Genomic DNA, 13,197 nt, shown 5'->3' with positions numbered 1-13,197 from the left:
CAGTACTTTCCGTTTCTTGAACCAATTCAGTCCAATCATCTTCTTCTCATTCGATTCATCCAACATACGGTGATCGGCATCTTCGTCCATACAAAGCCTCATACGGTGCCATCAGATACTTGATCGAAACTATTATTATACACAAATTCGCTAATGACAAATAAGATTCCAGTTAGACTCAAAATCAATCATACAGAGCTTGAAGCATATCTTCTAAAATTTGTATTACCCGCTCAGATTGACCATCGATCGTGGATGAAAAGTCGTACTAAAATGAAGTCGAAAATCAAAGATTCATGTAATTGCTTCCAAAACCTTGACGTAAACCTTGGATCTCTGTCAGAAATTATTGATTTTGGAATACCATGTAATCTAATGATTTCCCGAACATAAACCTCAGCAAGTTTCTTTAACGACCAATCGGTTCTCACAGCTAAGAAATGAGCTGACTTCGTAAGTCGATCAACTATTACCCAAATAGCATTCTTTTTACTTGTAGACATCGGTAATCCCGTCACAAAGTCCATCGTTATTCGGTCCCATTTCCATTCAGGAATATTGATGGGTTGAAGTAATCCCGATGGAACTTGATGTTCTGCCTTTACTCGTTGACAAGTCAAACACTTTGCCACATATTCAGTTATATCCTTTTTCATTCCCGACCACCAATACAATTCACGCAAATCACGATACATTTTCATACCTCCAGGATGAAATGCAAATGGACTATTATGAGCTTCTCAAGAATTAACTCTTTCAACTCGTAATTATTCGAATGCAAAGTCGATTCTCAAATCTTAAATGACCATTTCCATCAATGCTAAAATTTTCGTTTGTACCATTCGAATCATCTTTCTTTTCTTTAACAACTTATCATCTTCTAACTGTGCTGATCCGATTCGATCAAACATTACGGCTTTATTCTTAATTCACCAAAAGGCTTCCATCTTCATGATACTAAGTTGTGCAAACATTACTCGTAATTCAATCGCAGCTTTTCTACAAAGTCGTCGGCTACTACATTAGCCTTCCTGGATGATAGTCTATGACACAATCATAGTCTTTTAGAAGCTCTATCCAACGCCTTTGTCTCGATTCAAATCTTTTGTGAAAGTAGATACTTCAAACTTTTATGATCCAGATAAACATAGCACTTTTCACCATAAAGATAGTGCCTCCAAATCTTCAAGGCAAAAATTACAATTGCTAATTCTAAATCATGAGTTGGATAGTTGCGTTCATGCGGTTTCGATTGCCGTGAAGCATAAGCAATGACTTTCCGCTCGCATCAAGACACATCCCATCCACTCAATGAAGCATCACCAGACACTACAAAATCTCTTTCGATTCGGTAAAGTCAACACCGTGCCTCTGTTAACATTCGTTTTAATGCTTCAAAACTTTTCTCGACATTGCTCATTCCAAACAAATGGAATATTTTTCAGTAGTAGCTTGGTCATCGGTAAGGCTATCTTTGAAAATCCGTTGACGAATCTTCGATAGTAACCACCAATCCGAGAAAACTTCGTACCTCGATACATTCTTAGGAACTTTCCACCGAATAACCGCTTCAATCTTCTTTGGATCCACTCTAATTCCATCCACGATACGACATGACCAAGAAACACAACTTCGATAACCGAATTCACACTTGCTCAATTTTCCGTACAATTGCTTTTCTCGTAGTATTTGCAAAACAATCGGAGATGTTGCTCATGATCTTTTTCGACTTGGAATACACCAAAATATCGTCGATAAAAACTACTACGAACCGATCCAAGTATGGTTGAAAATCCGATTCATAAGATCCATAAAAGCAGCAGGGCATTTGTCACCCAAATGGCATCACTAAAATTCATAATGCCCATACCTCGCATTTTAATGCCGCTTCAATATGTCGCACTCTTTTACTTTCAACCGATAGTATCCCGACCTTAGATCAATCTTTGAAAATACTGAAGCTCCTTTCAGTTGATCAAACAAATCATCTATTCGGGAAGTGGATACTTGTTCTTGACAATCAATTTGTTGAGTTGTCGATAATCAATGCACAATCGCATCGACCCATCTTTCTTCTTAACAAATAACATTGGAGCTCCCCATGGTGATGTACTAGGTCGTATAAAACCTCTCATCCAATAAGTCTTGCAACTGTACTTTTAATTCCTTTAGCTCAAGAGGTGCCATACTGATGCGGAGGTATCGATCACGGATCTGTACTGGTAGACTTCAATCACAAATTCTACCTCTCGATCGGGGGTAATCCGTAATTCCTCGGGAATACATCGAAAATTCACATACAATCCAAATTTTACTACATCGACTTTCAACCTAATCCGAATTAATCACATATGCTAAGAAAGCATTACAACCTCGATGAAGAAGCTTGCTAGCTTTAATGGTCAAACAATACGAATTGATCCACTAGTCCAATACCATTTACTTCAATTCTATCTTCACTTTCATTCGAACAATAAACTTCTTCTTATAATACTAAAATCACTCCATGTTCGATAACCACCCATTCCCAAAATAACATCAAAGTCGCCAAATGGCATAATCAACAGATCAACAGGAATATTCTATCTTGAATCATTAACGAACATCTTCGACATATATGGTTCACTAAAGTAGTTTGTCCCATGGACTAGACACTTCTATTATAACTTTAGACAATTCAAACTCTAATTTTTTGTCTCAACTACTTTCAGATTAACATATGAATGTGATGACCTGTGGTCTATTAAAGCATAAACGGTGTCTGAATTCAATAAGAATATACCGTCACCACATCGTGAGCATCTTTCTCTTCTCGAGTCCTCACAACATACGCTCGAGCTGGAGCTCTAGCTTCAGATTGTTGTGTAGCACTCTCACTAGTTCTTCTAGTACCACCTCTAGCAAACGAACTACTTCGGCCTGATCCCCGGCCTCTGGAAGCAAATTCAGATCTTTGCACTACTGTCGGTGTTGTTCCAGATATCTTTGGGCAATCTTTAATAAAGTGATCGGTAGCTCCACAACGGAAACAACCTCCAGTCAATTTTCTACACTCCTCTTTGTGTCGGTTTCCACAATGCTCACATATTGGAATTTCAGTATTCTGAACTGGACTTCGGATACTGCCAGTAGACACAGTAGTCTGTCTTTTCCGACCTCGATCACTCCTTTCTGATCGAGAACTAAATCTCCAATTACCTCGTGATTCCTTTGACCGCTTAGGCTGCGGACTTGAACTAACCATTCCGGGACGTTTTTCAGTCGAATGAGCAACTTCAGACTTTTTATCCCTTCCAAGAATTTGTTCAATCATCTTAGCTCTTTCCATTAAATCCGCAAACTCAGTGATTCTAAGAGGCATCAACTGTAGTCTAAATTCATCACGTAATCCTCTTAAAAATCTTTTACATCGGTCGGCTTCAGTCGGTACAAACTCAGTGGCATATCTGCTCAATCTCAGAAATTCTCGTTCATAATCCACTATAAGCATCTCACCTTGTTTCAGTGTTAAGAACTCTTGTCTTTTGTCTTCTATGTACATTTCTCCCAAATACTTATTTTGAAACTCTTTTTGAAAGAAGTCCCAACTTATCTGTTCCTCAAGTACATTCTCAATCACCGATTCCCACCATACTAAAGCTTCCTCTTGCAGTAATGAGACAACACACACTAAGCTTTCTTGTGGTGTACATTCAAGTTGCTTGAACTCTCTTTGTAGTCTTTAACCAATTTTCAGATGAGTCGAATCAATTCCCTTGGCACCCAAAAATTCAGTAGCTCCATATTTTCTCAATTCTTTAATTGGAGCTCTTCGGTAGTAGGGATAGAGGACGTAGCAAGCATAGTTCCTACCGCTTTTGAAGGGCATCGCGATTATTCTAAAGACTTCAGATTGTCACTTCCAACATTCGGTTGATTTCCTCTGGATTCACACTTGGAGTTGCAGACTCGATTCATTCACATTATACGGTTCATCATCTTCACTATACATCTCTTGATCAGTATCTTCAATGCTTTTATCGACATTCTTAATGCTATAAAACAAAAATATTCAACAAACATATCGACATCCAATCCCAACTCAAATTTGACTCAAGAATGGCATGTACCTCTAGATTCCCATTGACATTCGATTTAGTCCTAGAACCGACTAAACCTAAATAGCTCTGATACCAATCAATATTGTAACGTCCCCCCTACCCGAGACCATTGCCGGAGTCAAGCAGGAGACATTACAAAACTTATCTTAGCACTTAAACAGTTTTCGTAGTAAACTATCCATCTGCGTCACAGTCGCTAAAAAAATCATATCTCGAGTTACGAAACTCGAAATCCAATTCTGTAAATTTTCCCTGAAACTGGACTCATATATCTACTTACTAATTTTTTTCTAAAATTTTTGGTCAGGCCAATTAGTACAGTTTATTATAAGAAATCTCCCCTGTTTCAGGGTTCAGCTACTCTGACCCTTGTGCACTTCGAATCAAATTTCTTCCTGTACAGAAATCCAATGACTATTCCATTTGTTTCAATTAAAAATAGATTCAATAATGAATCCATACATATAAAGTTTGAGTCCTAATTCTTAATACACAATTTATGGTGAATTTCTAAAGTCAGAATAGGGAATCCAGAAATTGTTCTAACCCTGTTTCACCAAAACGTAAATATCTCATAAAATACAACTCTTTACCAATTTTGTTTCTTCCATATAAAAATAGATTCATTAAGCTTCAATTACATATTTTATTCATCATCTAATTCACTTTATACTATTTTTGGTATATTTTCAAAGTTGGACTACTGTTACTGTCCAAATCTATTTTAGTATAAAATGTTGATAACTAAGTTTATAACATCTTCATTTCTTCTTTCTACAACATTTACCAACAATTCCTCTTATTACTCTTCACTAACATATCAAAACATACCATTCTTAAGGTTTTGGTAACATTTACAAAACATACCAAAATATCATTTAACAACTTAGATACTTTCAATATAACCAAAAGACATCCTAGGTACAATGCCATTTTCCAAAAGATAGAAACTTCACCAATTTGAGTTTGGGGATCGGCTTGTATCTTTGAGTCCTTATACTTTCAGACCTAGCCTGCAAGACGAAACAAACCGTCGCTGAGAATACTCTCAGTGGTATTTCCATAAACAATAGCTTAATCAACTTTAAAACATGGTAATTCAAACACATTATTGCTATTATTCAATATCAATCAAGACTTTAATAACCTTTACTTTATTTACCCTTATTAACATAACTCGGACACTAACGGATACACGGATCCAACCCACACTCCGGGATAAGCACATAGTGCTTCATCGAACAAATCCGAACTTTAACATTATAGTACACAAAGTACTTCATCGAACAAATCCGAACTTTAACAAAGAGTCGACACATAGTGTCTCATCGACTCAATGTCGGAATATCCCAATACTTCCAATTCCTATGACATGTCAACTATATCCGACTAGCCCGACATCTGTTAATAGGGTATTCAAAATCACATTCATTTCAATATGGTAAAAATACTTACCTCATTCACATTTTCATACAATATAAATATCAAATATAGCAATAACGATTAAGCTCGGTTTATAGAAATACAAACCACTATTTATCGAATTTAATCGATATCTTCGCTTCACTTTCTCTTTTCCTTCTTTGATGACGATCCGTGCTACGCTTGCTACTAACAATCATACAATTAAAATTCATCAATATACTAATTCATAAAACACATTTTCACTTTCTATCAAACTTTTACAAAATTCCAATTTCGTCCTTTTTCCATTACTAATCTTTTTTTCTTTAACTTAAGCTTCATATTCTCTTTTAATCAACTCATTAACAATTTCTAACTCATAAAATTCATTATAAAACATAAATTTTGAGCTCTATTCAACTTAATCCCTATTTAAACCTAACTTAGAATTCTTTTAATAAATCACTCAATTTTCACTTCTAACTTCAATTCCTATCAATTTAACCCATAAAACCTCAATTTATTCAACTAAATCAATATCTAAAATTTTCTATTTTTATTCATTTTAACCTCATACATGTAGAACTTTGAATTAGGCATCCATAAACATAAAAATCATAAGAAAATGAGCTAAAACAACTTACCAATTAAACTTTAGGGCCTTAATCCTCAAATTTCCCTTTTCTTTTCTTTCTTTCTTTCCTTCTTTCTTTCTCACGTTTGCTCTCTGTAACTCTTTCTATGTTTCTTTACTCATTATTATTTATTCATTATACTATATTATATTATTATTAACCTATAAAAAATAATTAACATGTGTAATAGCTATAACATAAAATATCTTATAGCTATTACACATATATACCAACTATTACACATGTTATATCATACATTCACACACATGGCACTTAGGGTCTAATTGCTAGATTAGTCCCTTTTACTTCTTTAATCTATAATTAAACTTTTATTCCTTATGCAATTTAATCCTTTAAACTAAATTCAAGCTACTTCACTTAATTAAACACTAAATAACCATTCAACTATAATTCATAAATATTTCTAATAAATATTCATGAATAAATTTCACGAAACAAGACTCAAGACTCAATTTCCGATACCGTAACTTTCGGTTCATTATATCTACTTATCTATATATTCACATACATATATATAATTTCACACATCATTCCAAAATTTTTACTTGTATTATTACTATTAATATTATTATTATCTTCACTATACTATCATTCTTTAGTCTTACATAATGATTGTTTATTTATTACTAGTTTTTTTAATCTCAAATATTTCTTAGCTTATTCGTTATTATCTTTTTATTTGTTTTATTCATTTATTTGTTACCTCGAAATAAGATTTTTTGCAAATAAGGCAAGGCTTGGTGTTTGGAAATTTCGAGAAAGCAGTGCCCTAACTTATTGGGTTGCCACTTTTCTCGTTGAATTTGAATAATTAAGTACCCTTCTAAGTTTTTTTAGAGGTTTTCTAAATGCAAGCCACTATCTTGGAATTTCAAAGCAATATGTCCTAACTTATTGGATATAGCGTTTTCTTTGTTTGAGATAGGAATTTCAAAAAAGGGATAACTTAATGTCAATACTTTGACGCTAGTGAATCCCAATTTTCAAAGTTAAAATATTTTAAAGAGGACTACATCTTAAATTTTTTTTTCTTTCGACATTAAAGACATTTGATAATCAATTAGGTACCAATTTTTGGGCGTTACGAGGGTGCTAATCCTTCCTCGTACGTAACCGACTCCCGAACCTGTTCTTTTATTTCGTGGACCAAAACTAATGATTTTAAAACCAAATGTTTTAAAGGTGATCCAATCACACCTAAAAAGATTGGTGGCGACTCCCGTTTGCATTTTTAAAATCGATTCCCATTTTCTAAAACTCGATTTGAAAATGGTTTCGACACTTACAATTATTGAAATAAATTATTATATTGGGATGTAATCCGAACAATAAATAAATATAATAATGAATTTTTTGAAAGTTTATAATATTTAGAACTACTCATAACTTTTCTAACCTTTAAATATGAGAATAAGCGTGTTTCAACATGATTGAACCTACATCCTCTTACGCTGAAAATAATGTCAATGCTAACCAAGTTAAGACTCAATAGGTAATAAGTATTTTTTCTTCAATCAGTTTAAGGTAAATATATGTATCATTAAAAGATTTAGTCCTGTTATGAAGTGACGACGTGGATTTTGATGTGATTTAATTACTACACATATAAGAGATAGATCTTGATAAAAAGTTTTAGCCTTTCCTTCATTGGAAAAAGATGGTAAGAAACAAAGATGCCACATCATGTTGTCTCCTTTATCAATTATTTAATATCATTTCAACATCTTTTTCCATGTCATTAGCACATCACTTTGATAATTGTTTTTCACTTGGGCCTGAACTTAATCTCTGGACCTTGAAACCTTGAATATCTAAACCTATGACTCAGGGTTTAAGGTCCAAGGTTTAGGTTAAAAAATTACTTAAATGATTATGTGTCAACAACATGAAAAAAGATATCGAAATGATATTAAATAATTAGTAATAGATACAATCCAATCCTATATAATAATCAAATTATTTTTCGACTGTATTGTGAATTCTCCTCGTTCTCTTCCTTGATTAAGAATTATTACATATAATGAAGTATTCATTGGTTGTGCATTATACCAAGGATTTTGCTTATCCATCTTTTTTTATCTGCATTATGCTCCATTTTTTAAGGATTCACACGTGAATTACTTTAATCTAACGAAAAAGATTAAAATCTTTTACCAATTCTATTGCCATTTTTTTTTTTAATTTCAGAGCAATGGGCCAATTGTAAGTAAGGCCTTAAGGCCACTTGTAATAACTCAAGACACATTGGGTCCAAAGAAGATAAGAAAGATAAAACAAATAGCCAAAATATATATCATCTCAATCCATAATTCCGAGTCAGTTTTCTAAATTTATTTAAATAGATTTTCAAGTTTAAATGGAGTATAATTTTTACAACATGAAAATTTTAAATAGATCGAAAAATAAATTAGTATAAATATCCATGCCATTCCTATCAATTTTAAAAATTAAAATAAATTGATTCATCTAAAAGAATGGATTAAATCATATTTTGGCTTAAATTTGGTAATTTTTCTCTCATTGAGACTTGAACTTTTTTTTTTTGTTTAAATTAGGTATTGAACTTGATAATTATTCTCATATTAGGGCTTGAACTTTTTTTAGCTCAAGTTAGTCCCTGAACTTGGAAAACGTTCCAACATTAGGACTTAAATTTTTTTTTTTGTCTAAGGTCCTAGAAAACCCTAAAATTTAGACTCAAATTTGGGAACAATTGCTAAGTTTGAGCCCCAGTGTGGGAACAATTGCCAAGTTCAAGACCCAACGTCAATAAAAAGAAAGTTTAGGCTCCATCCTGAGTAAATCATGAAATCAAGTTTACTATACTAAATTAACTTATTTTCTCTTGTTTTTGCTTGAAAGAGTTTTCAAATATATACAAATATCAAATTCATTTGCTCTAACTTGAAAATTAGTCTTGTCAACAAGATTTTAATTTTAACTTATTTAATATTTTAAATTTAACTTAAACAAATTTACTTGTCTCGACTCAACTTATTTTATAAAAATTTTAAATTAAGTTAGGATTATAAAATAAGACTCATCAACAATCGAATAATCACCTCTAACTTCCCACATTGATATTCTCCTATTATTGTACAAGTTAATATGTTAAAATAAAACTTATCAACTAGACTAATTTAAATAATTCACTCGATTCAATTAAAGGGTGACAAAATTTTCTTTTGCAACTGCAACTTATAACTTTTATATTTTTTAAGTGATTATTCATTGCAATATTGAGAAGAGCAAGAAATAACAAGGTTTAAAGCTTAAATGTGAAAATTCACCAGGCCGCATAAGGAAGTCCATAAGAGATTTGGGACTAACAAATTGGTTCAACCCACTAGATTTTGTACAATGATGAACTAGATTTGTTCATCGAATACAAAATACACGATAAATAATACAATATATGGTCTAAAATTTAAGTTGTTTTATATAATTTTAATATTTTTATATAATTAATATTTTAATAATTTAATCTTTAACTTTATTAATATTTTAGTATTAATCATGAATGTAAATTTTTAATTAATATAATATCTCTATTATATTAATTTAAAATATTATATATATTAATATATATTTAACGTTTAAATTTTTACATAATCAAAAATTTTAAATTTATATCAAACTTAATATGTATAGTCTATATTAATAGAATATAAAATATAATAGTTAAATTATTAAAATATTAATAATATAAAAGTTAGAAAAAATATAAAATTATTTAAATTTTTAAACTAGTGTAAACAGATGAATATATAAAACTGAAGCTAGACTTAGGGGCAGGAAAATGACTTTTTCGGAAAGAAGATAAGATAGAGAAATTGAGAAGCGGGAAAATTAAAAGAAATAAATAAATAAACAATCATTTTCCAGCCATAGTGGGAGGGGGGGCACATACAATTCCCATTTCCCACCAATCACGCCACTGATTGGTCCACTAATGCACGACTCGATAAATACACTTTTAAAAATATTTATATTATTATGGCCACTATAAATCACGATTTCTATAAAATACCAAGTCTATTTCCACATTATAAGAAGGAAATATTCCTTTAATAAAAGATGCATACGTACCACACACACAAAATCATAGATTGTTAAAGTTTGCATAAATATAATCTATTGAATTTTAGTTCGACTAATATTGTTATTATTATTAATATAGGAGGACAATAGTTTGAGTGCGTTGAAGACATTATTTTCTTATTTAAAAGTTGAGAAGAGGTTATGGGTAGTTCTAAGTATTATATAAAATAAAGCAGATATAATAAAACGCATAAATGATATTAATGTTCAAAAATATTTTTATCTTTAAAATAATCCAATAAAATAAAAAGCCAATTTGTTAGTATTGCAAAACTAAAAAGTTTTAGAATAAATTTTATAAATTGCCTTGATTAGTTAATTATCCATTATTAAAGCTAAGTATTATTGTTAATGTAAAAGAATATGAGTTCGAGTATCCCAAAATGCATTATTCCTATTTATGAATTAGAAAGAGTTATGAATAGTTCTACTTTTCAAGTTCGTAATATTAATACAATAATGACAATAAAATTATAATATTAACATACCCAAAAATTAATATAAAAATTGGGATCGTCATGATAAGCTTGGTTTAGTTGTAGCTGAAATGCACGACCAAACCATGAATGTCTAATTCCTATTTAAAAATTAAACATCACTAAGGCCACGTCTTTTGCAAATCATAAAATTCCAATTTTTAATTCAAATTCAAATTATTTTTTAATCCACCATTTAAAAATCACAATAACTTTGAAGTTTTAATTTCTCCAATATTTTTTCTCTCTCTGTTTTTAGACTGCAGCTTCCGTTATTCATATGGGGAACGAAATGATTGTTCGTTGGAATTTAGAATAGGCTGAGATGGAATCCATTTTCATGATTCATTGAGAGGTGTAGTATTAATATCTATTTTGAGATTTTTCTTTCAAGAGGTATATGAGTGTTATGTTGTATTGTCTGGCTTGGTAACCTATATTCATAATTAATAAAAAATCAATTAGATTTTAATTTTTATTTAGATAAATAAAAAAAATTAAAAGTATATTTCCAGGGCATATTTTTTTTGAAGGACTAAGGGTAGAAATAGACCTTTAAAATGAGATAAATTTAAATCAGGGCAATGGAAATTAAACCATCAGTTCCTCCGCAACAAGAGGAGAAAAGACTGATATCTCTAAAAAAAAAAAAAAAATTAGAAGAAGTTGAGATGGGGTCCCCCAATTAATGGCCCAAACCAAACACAGCCTCTTTCAATTTCAACAACTAAACAAAGGAAATTAAGGGAGAGAGGTAAAACTCAAAAGGGCAAATGTAAAATCTGGCCCCCAATATTTTTAATTAAGTTCAATTTGGTACTTTAACTTGCTAACTAGGTTTATATTGGTACTTGACTTTGGATTTCATAAAAATTATCGCTTGAAAATAAAAAAAAACATAAATATATTTATTTGGTTAAAACATGTTATAAGTTTCTGTACTCTTTACAAATTTTGGAATTGAGTTCCTATACTTTTTTATTTAGGAATTTTGTCCCTCTATTTTTAAATTTAAAAATTTAGATTTAACAGTTAACACTGGTTTTTTTTTAAACCCGTTGGTTTGACATTTTGAAATGAAAAAAATTACTCATTTAATAGTCATGTAACTATAAAAATGTCATTGTAATGAATCTAGATTTAACAATATAATTTTGAAAATTGAAAAGCCAGATGACTAATTTCCTTGAAAAAAAAATATAATGACTAAATTCTAAACTTTCAAAGAGTTCAAAGACTTATGTTTTAATTTTTTTTATTTTTCAGTTGTACCGCATCATCACACATTGACAAAATCCAAGTTCAAGATTCAAACTGGATTTAGTTATCAAATTCAAATATCAAAGTGGCTTAAAAACATATATATGGACCAAAATGAATATAATTACTAAATTCAGTACCAAAAACTAAAATAACCCAAAATCAAAATCATCATACATGTAGGACTAGCTAGACTAGGAGTGCAATCCTTGATATGATTGGAGCAAGTCAACGTCCTTTACCGGCTCCTTTGAAAGCTGCAAACTTTACTTTGTTTTTCCTTACTAAACAAACTTTTGTTTTTAAGTCCTTGGAAGTTCCCTTTCAAATCAAATATTAGCATACAAATTTGATTATTTAAAATAATCTCCAAAACCAAGAGACGTCAACAATGGAATTTTAGGTCATAATATTTTATATATATATCAGACAGGGACCTGTTGCAAATAAATGCATGTGTTTCCTACTGCTTGAAGCTGTCATAACACTCAAAAAAGTCCAAGCATAACCAAATATAAAAGGCCGATTTAAAGATTTTTTTATTAAAGGTTAAAAATTTGACATTACTACTTGTACTATATGTATATGTAAGTTATGAATTTAGTTTATGAATTTTAAAATTTTATATATAATTAAATAATAATTATTAAATTTATTAAGTTTTATTATTTATAAATTTTGATGTGGTAACATATTATCGATATATAATGACTTAATAGCTTGCTATTTTCGCCTATTACACAAAAGTTAGTTATGGATTTAACTATTGTTGCCCCTTTTTTTTGTGTCAAATTTGAATTTTTGAAATTTGAAAAATTGTAGGGACTAATAATGATATAATTGGAGAATATGGAGACTAAATCTACAACTTTAGACATAATACAAAACTAATAGTAAAATTTAACTAAATAGATTTAACTGCTACTATTGGGTCAAGACTAGGATTTCAAACTTTGAGAAGTCTAATGACTAAAATTGACATATTTGAAAATTGCAATGACTTAACTTGACCAAAGTAAAGTATAGAGATTAAATCTATAATTTATACGGAGTACAGGGACCAATAGCAGAATTTGACCTTTCTTAAACAAGTGATGAAACCATGTTTGGTCATTGTAGTTATGGTTCAGAAAATACTTAAGACCAGATAAGAACTTTATTACTGCTGCAAAAAAGCAAGTTTTGTCCCCACTAAAATGG

Source organism: Gossypium arboreum, chromosome 12 (assembly GCF_025698485.1).
Source record: "Gossypium arboreum isolate Shixiya-1 chromosome 12, ASM2569848v2, whole genome shotgun sequence".
Lineage (NCBI taxonomy): Eukaryota > Viridiplantae > Streptophyta > Magnoliopsida > Malvales > Malvaceae > Gossypium > Gossypium arboreum.
The sequence above is the reverse complement of the archived record's forward strand: the minus strand, read 5'-3'. Positions refer to the sequence as shown.